The 9,881-nt window shown below is 44.5% G+C and overlaps 1 non-coding gene across 1 annotated transcript; it reads left to right on the plus strand.

Annotated features, from left to right (window-relative positions):
• Positions 1 to 290: 290 nt before the first annotated feature.
• Positions 291 to 364, plus strand: TRNAT-AGU. The gene has a single exon. It is a non-coding gene; the product is annotated as a tRNA-Thr (tRNA).
• Positions 365 to 9,881: the final 9,517 nt, after the last annotated feature.

Genomic DNA, 9,881 nt, shown 5'->3' on the forward strand with positions numbered 1-9,881 from the left:
GTGGAAAACTCAGAAATATTCAGTTCCCGCACCTTTCCGGGGGTTTTACGAGTTTAGCTGAGCTGTCCAGAGGCTCTCCGGTGCCCCCTCACCTCTGGCCACATGCAGTTTTGCATGCCATATAAGTCAATACGGAACAAATTATTTTCGTTTCCATTGACTTCTATGGGGAAACTCGCTTTGATATGCGAGTACTTTGCTCGTAATCCAAGGTTCCACTGTATAAGTATCGGTGCAACCCTAGTATTTACATACATGCACAGATTGGAGGGCACCCTTAGCAAACATGTGGCGCTGTGGCTTAGTTGGTTAAAGCGCCTGTCTAGTAAACAGGAGATCCTGAGTTCGAATCTCAGCAGTGCCTGACCACTTTTATTATCATCAGAACACATATACCCAAAAAGAGAACAAATGAATCCATATTGGAAATTTCCAACCATTGCCTGCTCTCAGAATGGTGGATCCAAACCAAAGAAGGTAATTAGGACAGATGTTCAGACCCAATACCCAGAGAGAAAGCTTGGTGAACATTAGAGGAGCACATGCCAGAACATACATGACATTGTTAAGTATGAGATGGTACAAATTACAACGTATAGGGCAGTGATGGAGAACCTTGGCACCCCAGATGTTTCGGAACTACACTTCCCATGATGCTCATGCACTCTGCAGTGTAGATGAGCATCATGGGAAATTAAGTTACAAAACATCTGGGGTGCCAAGGTTTTCCATCACTGGTATTGGGCTTGTGGGTCGGTGCGGTGGAAAAAAACACATACTCAGTCCAGATCCAATTAAAGAAAATTGTATTGAAGTCAAAGTAAAACACTTCACAACCATCCCGATGGAAGTCAGCCTATCCGGGAACACTCACGGATGACAACAGCGTGCAGCAGGGCAGGTCTCAAATGAGCGGACAGCCTCTGTCATGAGGCCTGGCTGGTCCGAGCCCAAGTAGGAAGTTCTCCAAGAAGATTGACGGAACCCTAACCTTTCCCTGCTTGTCCAGAACATTTTCCTGCCACTAATGCTGTTCCTGACAAACGGTTGACCTGTCCCCACATTATCCACGTGCTAAAAAATGCACGCCAAACCCACGAGCCGGGGACTAAAATAGACTCTGCCTGACCCAAGATGGCCACCAGAGCCACATGGGCTGTCAGCATCCAACCGGATCGCTGTCCCAGTGACCCAGGAAACCATAGAGTGACCATGTTCCTCCTGACTCTCCTCCCTCTGCACTGCTGTTGCGTGCCACCTACAGTGGATAAAACAGAATGCATCTGCCTACAGGCTGATATAGAAGATAAAACTAATGACTTTGCGTAGAACCAAATAAACTGCACATCAAGCAAGTAGTTCAGGAAGTCTGGTGGTTGAATAAGGCTAGCTGTGGCTTTATGTGACCATTGCATGGTTGCTTTTGTTGGCGGTAGGTCTGGTTCTCCAGGGATGTATCTTGGCCTAGGCCTAGGGCGGCACTTTGCGGGGGGGCGGCACGGCCGGGCACCAAAGCCGCCCCCCGCACGAAAAAAAAAGACCCCCGATCTGTCCTTTTATTTAATTGGCTCCCTCGGCCGCCTTTCAGCTCCCTCATAAATTTAGCCCCCGGCACGGCGGCCTGTAGCGTGGTACTTGGCCAGGGGGAGGGAGTGACTGACGCAGTGACGCCCGCAGTGACGCCCACATTAAACGGCCGGTCATTGGCCAGACCGGGTGCATGTCATACCAGAGGCGGGCTCCGCCTCTGGTATGACATGCACCCGGTCTGGCCAATCAGACCGGGGGCGGGGAGGATACAGAGGTATGAGGAGGGTACAGAGGTCACATCAGTCCCTGCCCTTAAGGAGCTTACAATCTAAAGTCCCTAACTCGCATTCATACATACACATGGTAAGGGCAACCATTTAGACAGGAGCCAACTGGATTGATTGATGTAAGTATGGAGTGAATGGTGCGTGAGTGTGCTAATGTACAGAGAGGAAGAGATGGAGCTCTAACAGGAAAAGGTGGAGCCTAAAGTAGAAGGGGTGTGGTTTACATATGATAGGGCGTGTCTTAAACAGGAAGGGGTGGGTCATATTTAAATTAGGGGGCGCATGAGTTTAGTCAGGCCTAGGGCAGCATAAAACCTAAATACACCTCTGTGGTTCTCTGGTGGTTTGTGGGAGAATTCTTGTACGCGTCACTCTTTGCCAATGACTGACACCATTATGGGAGACCCACATATATACTGGCACCCCAAGGAATGACGATGCCAGAAATGCTGCCATGGGTGCCAGGTTGCTAGTGAATAGTAGAAGGATTCCACAATGTTCCCATCTATTCAGTGCCAGTCTTGTAAAAACATAAGATCAGCAACACAATGGATAGCGAGTGGTAATGTTTGATCGTTCCTCTCACTTCCTGTCAAATAAAAACACTGTCAACAAAACAGGAAGTGAGGTGAAATCTCACTAACGGAGACCCAGGGAGAGCAATGATAACCTGGCAGAAGTTGTAACCCACTCAATCCAAAACCAAGAAAATAGTAAGTTAGATATCTGACTATCTTCTTTACAGATACTTTATTTCCAGTACTTTCATACAGTGATTTTTAGTGAGGCCTGTATTCTATGAACTAGAATCACACAGTGAGGTACACGTTAAAGTCTGTCTCAGTGTTCTGGCTGGTCGTACGATGAGTGGGATTCTCCTTTTTCCGCCCGTAGACTGCCCTCCGTGCTGCAAAGCATAGGTGGTTCAGGGGTACAGCTCGTGCAGGCTCCTAGGGGGCGGGTCCATGACAACCTGGGCTAAGAGGAAGTGGCATCCTGCTATGCTGTGGCTCCTCCTTCCTATGTCACGGCTGTGTCCTGTAGTGATGTAAGGGGGTCAGATGAGCCATAGAGGGCAAAGCTCCCCAACTGTCCCTGATTTTGAGGGACTGTCCCTGATTTGAAACAAAGTCCCTCTGTCCCTCTTTCCTCCCCATTTGTCCCTCATTTTGGTCTGATCTATATAGATGTATATAAAATGCACTTATCTTTTTAAACATGTTTCCCAGTGCTTAACCTTTTTAACCTCTTGACGACCGAGGACGTCCCTGGGACGTCCTCGGCTTTGTGCGGTGATATCTGAATGATGGGTGCAGCTACAGGCATCATTCAGATATCGCCGTCTTCAGTTGCCAATTCTGTGCACCATAAGAAGGATCAAAGCCACTTGATCGTTCTTATAGGCAGTGGGACGGGATGTCCCCCCCCCCCCCTCCCATCCGGTGCTTTTCCGGGCTCTCCCGTGCCATCGGGGGCCCGGAGAGCGAATCGGTCGGCGCTGGCAGGAAGCATAGAAAGGACTGTTGATCAGATGGTCACCAGTCATCTCTATGACCGTCGGAGGACCGGGCGCAACGTTATGACGTCACGCCCAGTACCCAGAAGTAAACAAAGCCGCAATCACGGCTGTCGGCATTTGTGATCGGTGATTTTCTTTTCACCGATTTCATGCTTGCAAGCCTGGAGGAGAGATGTGGTCTTATTGACCCCACATCTCTCCGTAAAGTGGACCTGTCACACTGATTCCTATTACAAGGGATGTTTACATTCCTTGTAATAGGAATAAAAGTGATCAAAAAAAAAATGTAAAAAAAAAGTGTAAAAATAAAAACAATAAGTAAAATAAAATTAAAAAACATTTTTTTTCAAAACGTTCCTGTCCCCGTTATCTCGCGCGCAGAAGTGAACACGCATGCAAGTCCCGCCCACATATGTAAACGCCGTTAAACCCCACATGTGAGGTATCGTCGCGTGCGTTAGAGCGTGTGCAACAATTCTAGCACTAGACCTCTTCTGTAACTCGAAAATAGTAACCTATAAAAAATGTTATAGCGTCACCTATGGAGATTTTTAAGAACCGAAGTTTGGCGCCATTCCATGAGTGTGCGAAATTTTAAAGAATGACATGTTAGGTATCTATTTACTCGGCGTAACATCATCTTTCACATTATACAAAAAAATTGGGCTAACTTTACTGTTTTGTTATTTTTTTATTCATGAAACCATATTTTTTCCCAAAAAAAGGCGTTTGAAAAATGATTGCGCAAATACTGTGCGAGAAAAAAAGTTGCAATGACCGCCATTTTATTCCCTAGGGTGTCTGCTAAAAAAAAATATATAATGTTTGGGGGTTCTGATTAATTTTCTAGCAAAAAAATGTTGATTTTGACATGAAGGAGAGAAGTGCCAAAATAGGACCGGTTGTAAAGTGGTTAAAAGCCAATATAAAGGAATAGTAATGGTAAAAAAAAAAAGAACTTGTGGGTTTAACTAATCCATTTTTTTTATTTATAATTCTACTTTAAGGGGGCGTGGGAAGGGGTGTGTCTTATGCCTGCATACTTTTGCTAATATGCGTCTCTTGTTCCCATCTCAGAGAGTTGGGAGGTATGTAGAGGGGGTACACAATAAAGTGGGGGAGGAAGGAGGGTATGGTTGTGATTGGCAGCCCCTTCTCTTCCAGCGTATGGGTTAGCCAATACGCTGAACACAATGCGGAGTAAGTTTCAAATAAAGTCACAGTTCACCTTTTGAAGGAAAAAATAAAAAAACACACATTGATAAAAAGAAAATAAAAGTATTATGACTGCAGAGCATTGCACATCGGTGCATTGTGGGGGCAACAAGCCAGCTCCTGCAGACTCTTACACAAGTCCCTGGTCTTCCTTAATCTCCCACTTCCCCTATGATAAATTTATGTTTCTTTTTTATTAATAACATATCTTGTTGTTTGCCGATATCTTCAGGCCGATAATGTGACGCATAGGGTCCTCTCTGGACCTCCAGCAGGAGGCGCTGAGTGATGCATGGGGATGTAAATGCTGATCTATGAGTGCAGTGCATTGCAGTACGTGAGTGCAGGGTGCTAGGGGGCGTGTCTATGACACCCTGCACCCTTCAGACACAGGGGGAGACATTTAACCTGGAGAACCGAGGACATCTAGTGGCAGAATAGGATTACTGCACAGCACAGCGCTGGACAAAGAAGGAGAGCTCTTCAGACAATTTGGAAGACCGAGGACACCTGGTGGCAGAATAGGATTACTGCACAGCACAGTGCTGGTGAGTAAGAGAGCTCTTCAGCAAACCTGGAAAACTGAGGACACCTAGTGGCAGAATAGGATTACTGCACAGCACAGTGCTGGTCAGAAATAGAGCTCTTCAGCAAACCTGGAAAACTGAGGACACCTAGTGGCAGAATAGGAATACTGCACTGCACAGTGCTGAACAGAAACTGAGTTTTTTTTAGCCAGGGGGCTTTATATTATTTATTAAAACAGTTTTTTTTTTTTTTACAATTTAAAAATATTAATTTATTATATATTTTTACAATTTCAATATATATATATATATATATATATATATATATATATATATATATATATATATATATATATATATATATATATATATATATATATATATATTTATATTCAAATAATTACTTATTAATTATTATTTTATCTATTTTCATCATATATTAATACAATTTTTTTATACGATTTATCATTTTAATTTATAATGTGTGTGTGTATTTATATATAAATAAATATAAAATTAAATTATATATATATATACACACATACACAGGGGTGTATTCCTCCTGTATTGTGTATTCCTCCTGTATTGTGTGTTCCTCCTGTATTGTGTATTCCTCCTGTATTGTGTATTCCTCCTGTATTGTGTGTTCCTCCTGCATTGTGTGTTCCTCCCGTATTGTGTGTTCCTCCTGCATTGTGTGTTCCTCCCGTATTGTGTGTTCCTCCTGCATTGTGTATTCCTCCTGTATTGTGTGTTCCTCCTGTATTGTGTATTCCTCCTGTATTGTGTATTCCTCCTGTATTGTGTGTTCCTCCTGCATTGTGTGTTCCTCCCGTATTGTGTGTTCCTCCTGCATTGTGTGTTCCTCCCGTATTGTGTGTTCCTCCTGCATTGTGTGTTCCTCCTGTATTGTGTATTCCTCCTGTATTGTGTATTCCTCCTGTATTGTGTGTTCCTCCTGTATTGTGTGCTCCTCCTGTATTGTGTGTTCCTCCTGTATTGTGTGCTCCTCCTGTATTGTGTGTTCCTCCTGTATTGTGTGTTCCTCCTGTATTGTGTATTCCTCCTGTATTGTGTGTTCCTCCTGTATTGTGTGTTCCTCCTGTATTGTGTGCTCCTCCTGTATTGTGTGTTCCTCCTGTATTGTGTATTCCTCCTGTATTGTGTATTCCTCCTGTATTGTGTGTTCCTCCTGTATTGTGTGTTCCTCCTGTATTGTGTGCTCCTCCTGTATTGTGTGTTCCTCCTGTATTGTGTATTCCTCCTGTATTGTGTGTTCCTCCTGTATTGTGTGTTCCTCCCGTATTGTGTGCTCCTCCTGTATTGTGTGTTCCTCCTGTATTGTGTATTCCTCCTGTATTGTGTGTTCCTCCTGTATTGTGTGTTCCTCCCGTATTGTGTGCTCCTCCCGTATTGTGTGTTCCTCCTGTATTGTGTGTTCCTCCTGTATTGTGTGTTCCTCCCGTATTGTGTGCTCCTCCCGTATTGTGTGCTCCTCCTGTATTGTGTATTCCTCCTGTATTGTGTGTTCCTCCCGTATTGTGTGCTCCTCCTGTATTGTGTGTTCCTCCTGTATTGTGTATTCCTCCTGTATTGTGTGTTCCTCCTGTATTGTGTGTTCCTCCCGTATTGTGTGCTCCTCCCGTATTGTGTGTTCCTCCTGTATTGTGTATTCCTCCTGTATTGTGTGTTCCTCCTGTATTGTGTGTTCCTCCCGTATTGTGTGCTCCTCCCGTATTGTGTGTTCCTCCTGTATTGTGTGCTCCTCCTGTATTGTGTGCTCCTCCTGTATTGTGTGTTCCTCCTGTATTGTGTGTTCCTCCCGTATTGTGTGTTCCTCCCGTATTGTGTGTTCCTCCTGTATTGTGTGTTCCTCCTGTATTGTGTGTTCCTCCTGTATTGCGCGTTCCTCCTGTATTGCGTGTTCCTCCTGTATTGTGTGTTCCTCCTGTATTGTGTGTTCCTCCTGTATTGTGTGTTCCTCCTGTATTGTGTGTTCCTCCCGTATTGTGTGTTCCTCCCGTATTGTGTGTTCCTCCTGTATTGTGTGTTCCTCCTGTATTGTGTGTTCCTCCTGTATTGTGTGCTCCTCCTGTATTGTGTGTTCCTCCTGTATTGTGTATTCCTCCTGTATTGTGTGTTCCTCCTGTATTGTGTGTTCCTCCTGTATTGTGTGTTCCTCCTGTATTGTGTGCTCCTCCTGTATTGTGTGTTCCTCCTGTATTGTGTGTTCCTCCTGTATTGTGTGTTCCTCCTGTATTGTGTGCTCCTCCTGTATTGTGTGCTCCTCCTGTATTGTGTATTCCTCCTGTATTGTGTGTTCCTCCTGTATTGTGTGTTCCTCCTGTATTGTGTGTTCCTCCCGTATTGTGTGTTCCTCCTGTATTGTGTATTCCTCCTGTATTGTGTGTTCCTCCTGTATTGTGTGTTCCTCCTGTATTGTGTGCTCCTCCTGTATTGTGTATTCCTCCTGTATTGTGTATTCCTCCTGTATTGTGTGTTCCTCCCGTATTGTGTGCTCCTCCTGTATTGTGTGTTCCTCCTGTATTGTGTGTTCCTCCCGTATTGTGTGCTCCTCCTGTATTGTGTATTCCTCCTGTATTGTGTGTTCCTCCTGTATTGTGTGTTCCTCCTGTATTGTGTGCTCCTCCTGTATTGTGTGTTCCTCCTGTATTGTGCGTTCTTCCCGTATTGTGTGCTCCTCCTGTATTGTGTGCTCCTCCTGTATTGTGTGCTCCTCCTGTATTGTGTGTTCCTCCTGTATTGTGTATTCCTCCTGTATTGTGTGTTCCTCCTGTATTGTGTGCTCCTCCTGTATTGTGTATTCCTCCTGTATTGTGTATTCCTCCTGTATTGTGTGCTCCTCCTGTATTGTGTATTCCTCCTGTATTGTGTGTTCCTCCTGTATTGTGTGTTCCTCCTGTATTGTGTATTCCTCCTGTATTGTGTGTTCCTCCTGTATTGTGTGTTCCTCCCGTATTGTGTGTTCCTCCTGTATTGTGTGCTCCTCCTGTATTGTGTATTCCTCCTGTATTGTGTATTCCTCCTGTATTGTGTGCTCCTCCTGTATTGTGTATTCCTCCTGTATTGTGTATTCCTCCTGTATTGTGTATTCCTCCTGTATTGTGTATTCCTCCTGTATTGTGTGCTCCTCCTGTATTGTGTATTCCTCCTGTATTGTGTGCTCCTCCTGTATTGTGTATTCCTCCTGTATTGTGTATTCCTCCTGTATTGTGTATTCCTCCTGTATTGTGTATTCCTCCTGTATTGTGTGCTCCTCCTGTATTGTGTGTTCCTCCTGTATTGTGTATTCCTCCTGTATTGTGTATTCCTCCCGTATTGTGTGCTCCTCCTGTATTGTGTGTTCCTCCTGTATTGTGTGTTCCTCCCGTATTGTGTGCTCCTCCTGTATTGTGTGTTCCTCCTGTATTGTGTGCTCCTCCTGTATTGTGTGTTCCTCCTGTATTGTGTGTTCCTCCTGTATTGTGTGTTCCTCCTGTATTGTGTGCTCCTCCTGTATTGTGTGCTCCTCCTGTATTGTGTATTCCTCCTGTATTGTGTGTTCCTCCTGTATTGTGTGTTCCTCCTGTATTGTGTGTTCCTCCTGTATTGTGTGTTCCTCCTGTATTGTGTGTTCCTCCCGTATTGTGTGTTCCTCCTGTATTGTGTGTTCCTCCTGTATTGTGTGTTCCTCCTGTATTGTGTGTTCCTCCTGTATTGTGTATTCCTCCTGTATTGTGTGTTCCTCCTGTATTGTGTGTTCCTCCTGTATTGTGTGTTCCTCCTGTATTGTGTGTTCCTCCTGTATTGTGCGTTCTTCCCGTATTGTGTGCTCCTCCTGTATTGTGTGCTCCTCCTGTATTGTGTGCTCCTCCTGTATTGTGTGTTCCTCCTGTATTGTGTATTCCTCCTGTATTGTGTGTTCCTCCTGTATTGTGTGCTCCTCCTGTATTGTGTGTTCCTCCTGTATTGTGTATTCCTCCTGTATTGTGTATTCCTCCTGTATTGTGTGTTCCTCCTGTATTGTGTATTCCTCCTGTATTGTGTATTCCTCCTGTATTGTGTATTCCTCCTGTATTGTGTGTTCCTCCCGTATTGTGTGTTCCTCCTGTATTGTGTATTCCTCCTGTATTGTGTATTCCTCCTGTATTGTGTGTTCCTCCTGTATTGTGTATTCCTCCTGTATTGTGTGTTCCTCCTGTATTGTGTGTTCCTCCCGTATTGTGTGTTCCTCCCGTATTGTGTGCTCCTCCTGTATTGTGTGTTCCTCCTGTATTGTGTGTTCCTCCTGTATTGTGTGCTCCTCCTGTATTGTGTATTCCTCCTGTATTGTGTGTTCCTCCCGTATTGTGTGTTCCTCCTGTATTGTGTATTCCTCCTGTATTGTGTATTCCTCCTGTATTGTGTGTTCCTCCTGTATTGTGTATTCCTCCTGTATTGTGTATTCCTCCTGTATTGTGTATTCCTCCTGTATTGTGTGTTCCTCCTGTATTGTGTGTTCCTCCTGTATTGTGTGTTCCTCCTGTATTGTGTGCTCCTCCTGTATTGTGTATTCCTCCTGTATTGTGTATTCCTCCTGTATTGTGTGCTCCTCCTGTATTGTGTATTCCTCCTGTATTGTGTATTCCTCCTGTATTGTGTGTTCCTCCTGTATTGTGTGTTCCTCCTGTATTGTGTGTTCCTCCTGTATTGTGTGTTCCTCCTGTATTGTGTATTCCTCCTGTATTGTGTGCTCCTCCTGTATTGTGTGTTCCTCCTGTATTGTGTGTTCCTCCTGTATTGTGTGCTCCTCCTGTATTGTGT

The sequence above is a fragment of the Rana temporaria genome, chromosome 3 (assembly GCF_905171775.1).
Source record: "Rana temporaria chromosome 3, aRanTem1.1, whole genome shotgun sequence".
Classification (NCBI taxonomy): domain Eukaryota; kingdom Metazoa; phylum Chordata; class Amphibia; order Anura; family Ranidae; genus Rana; species Rana temporaria.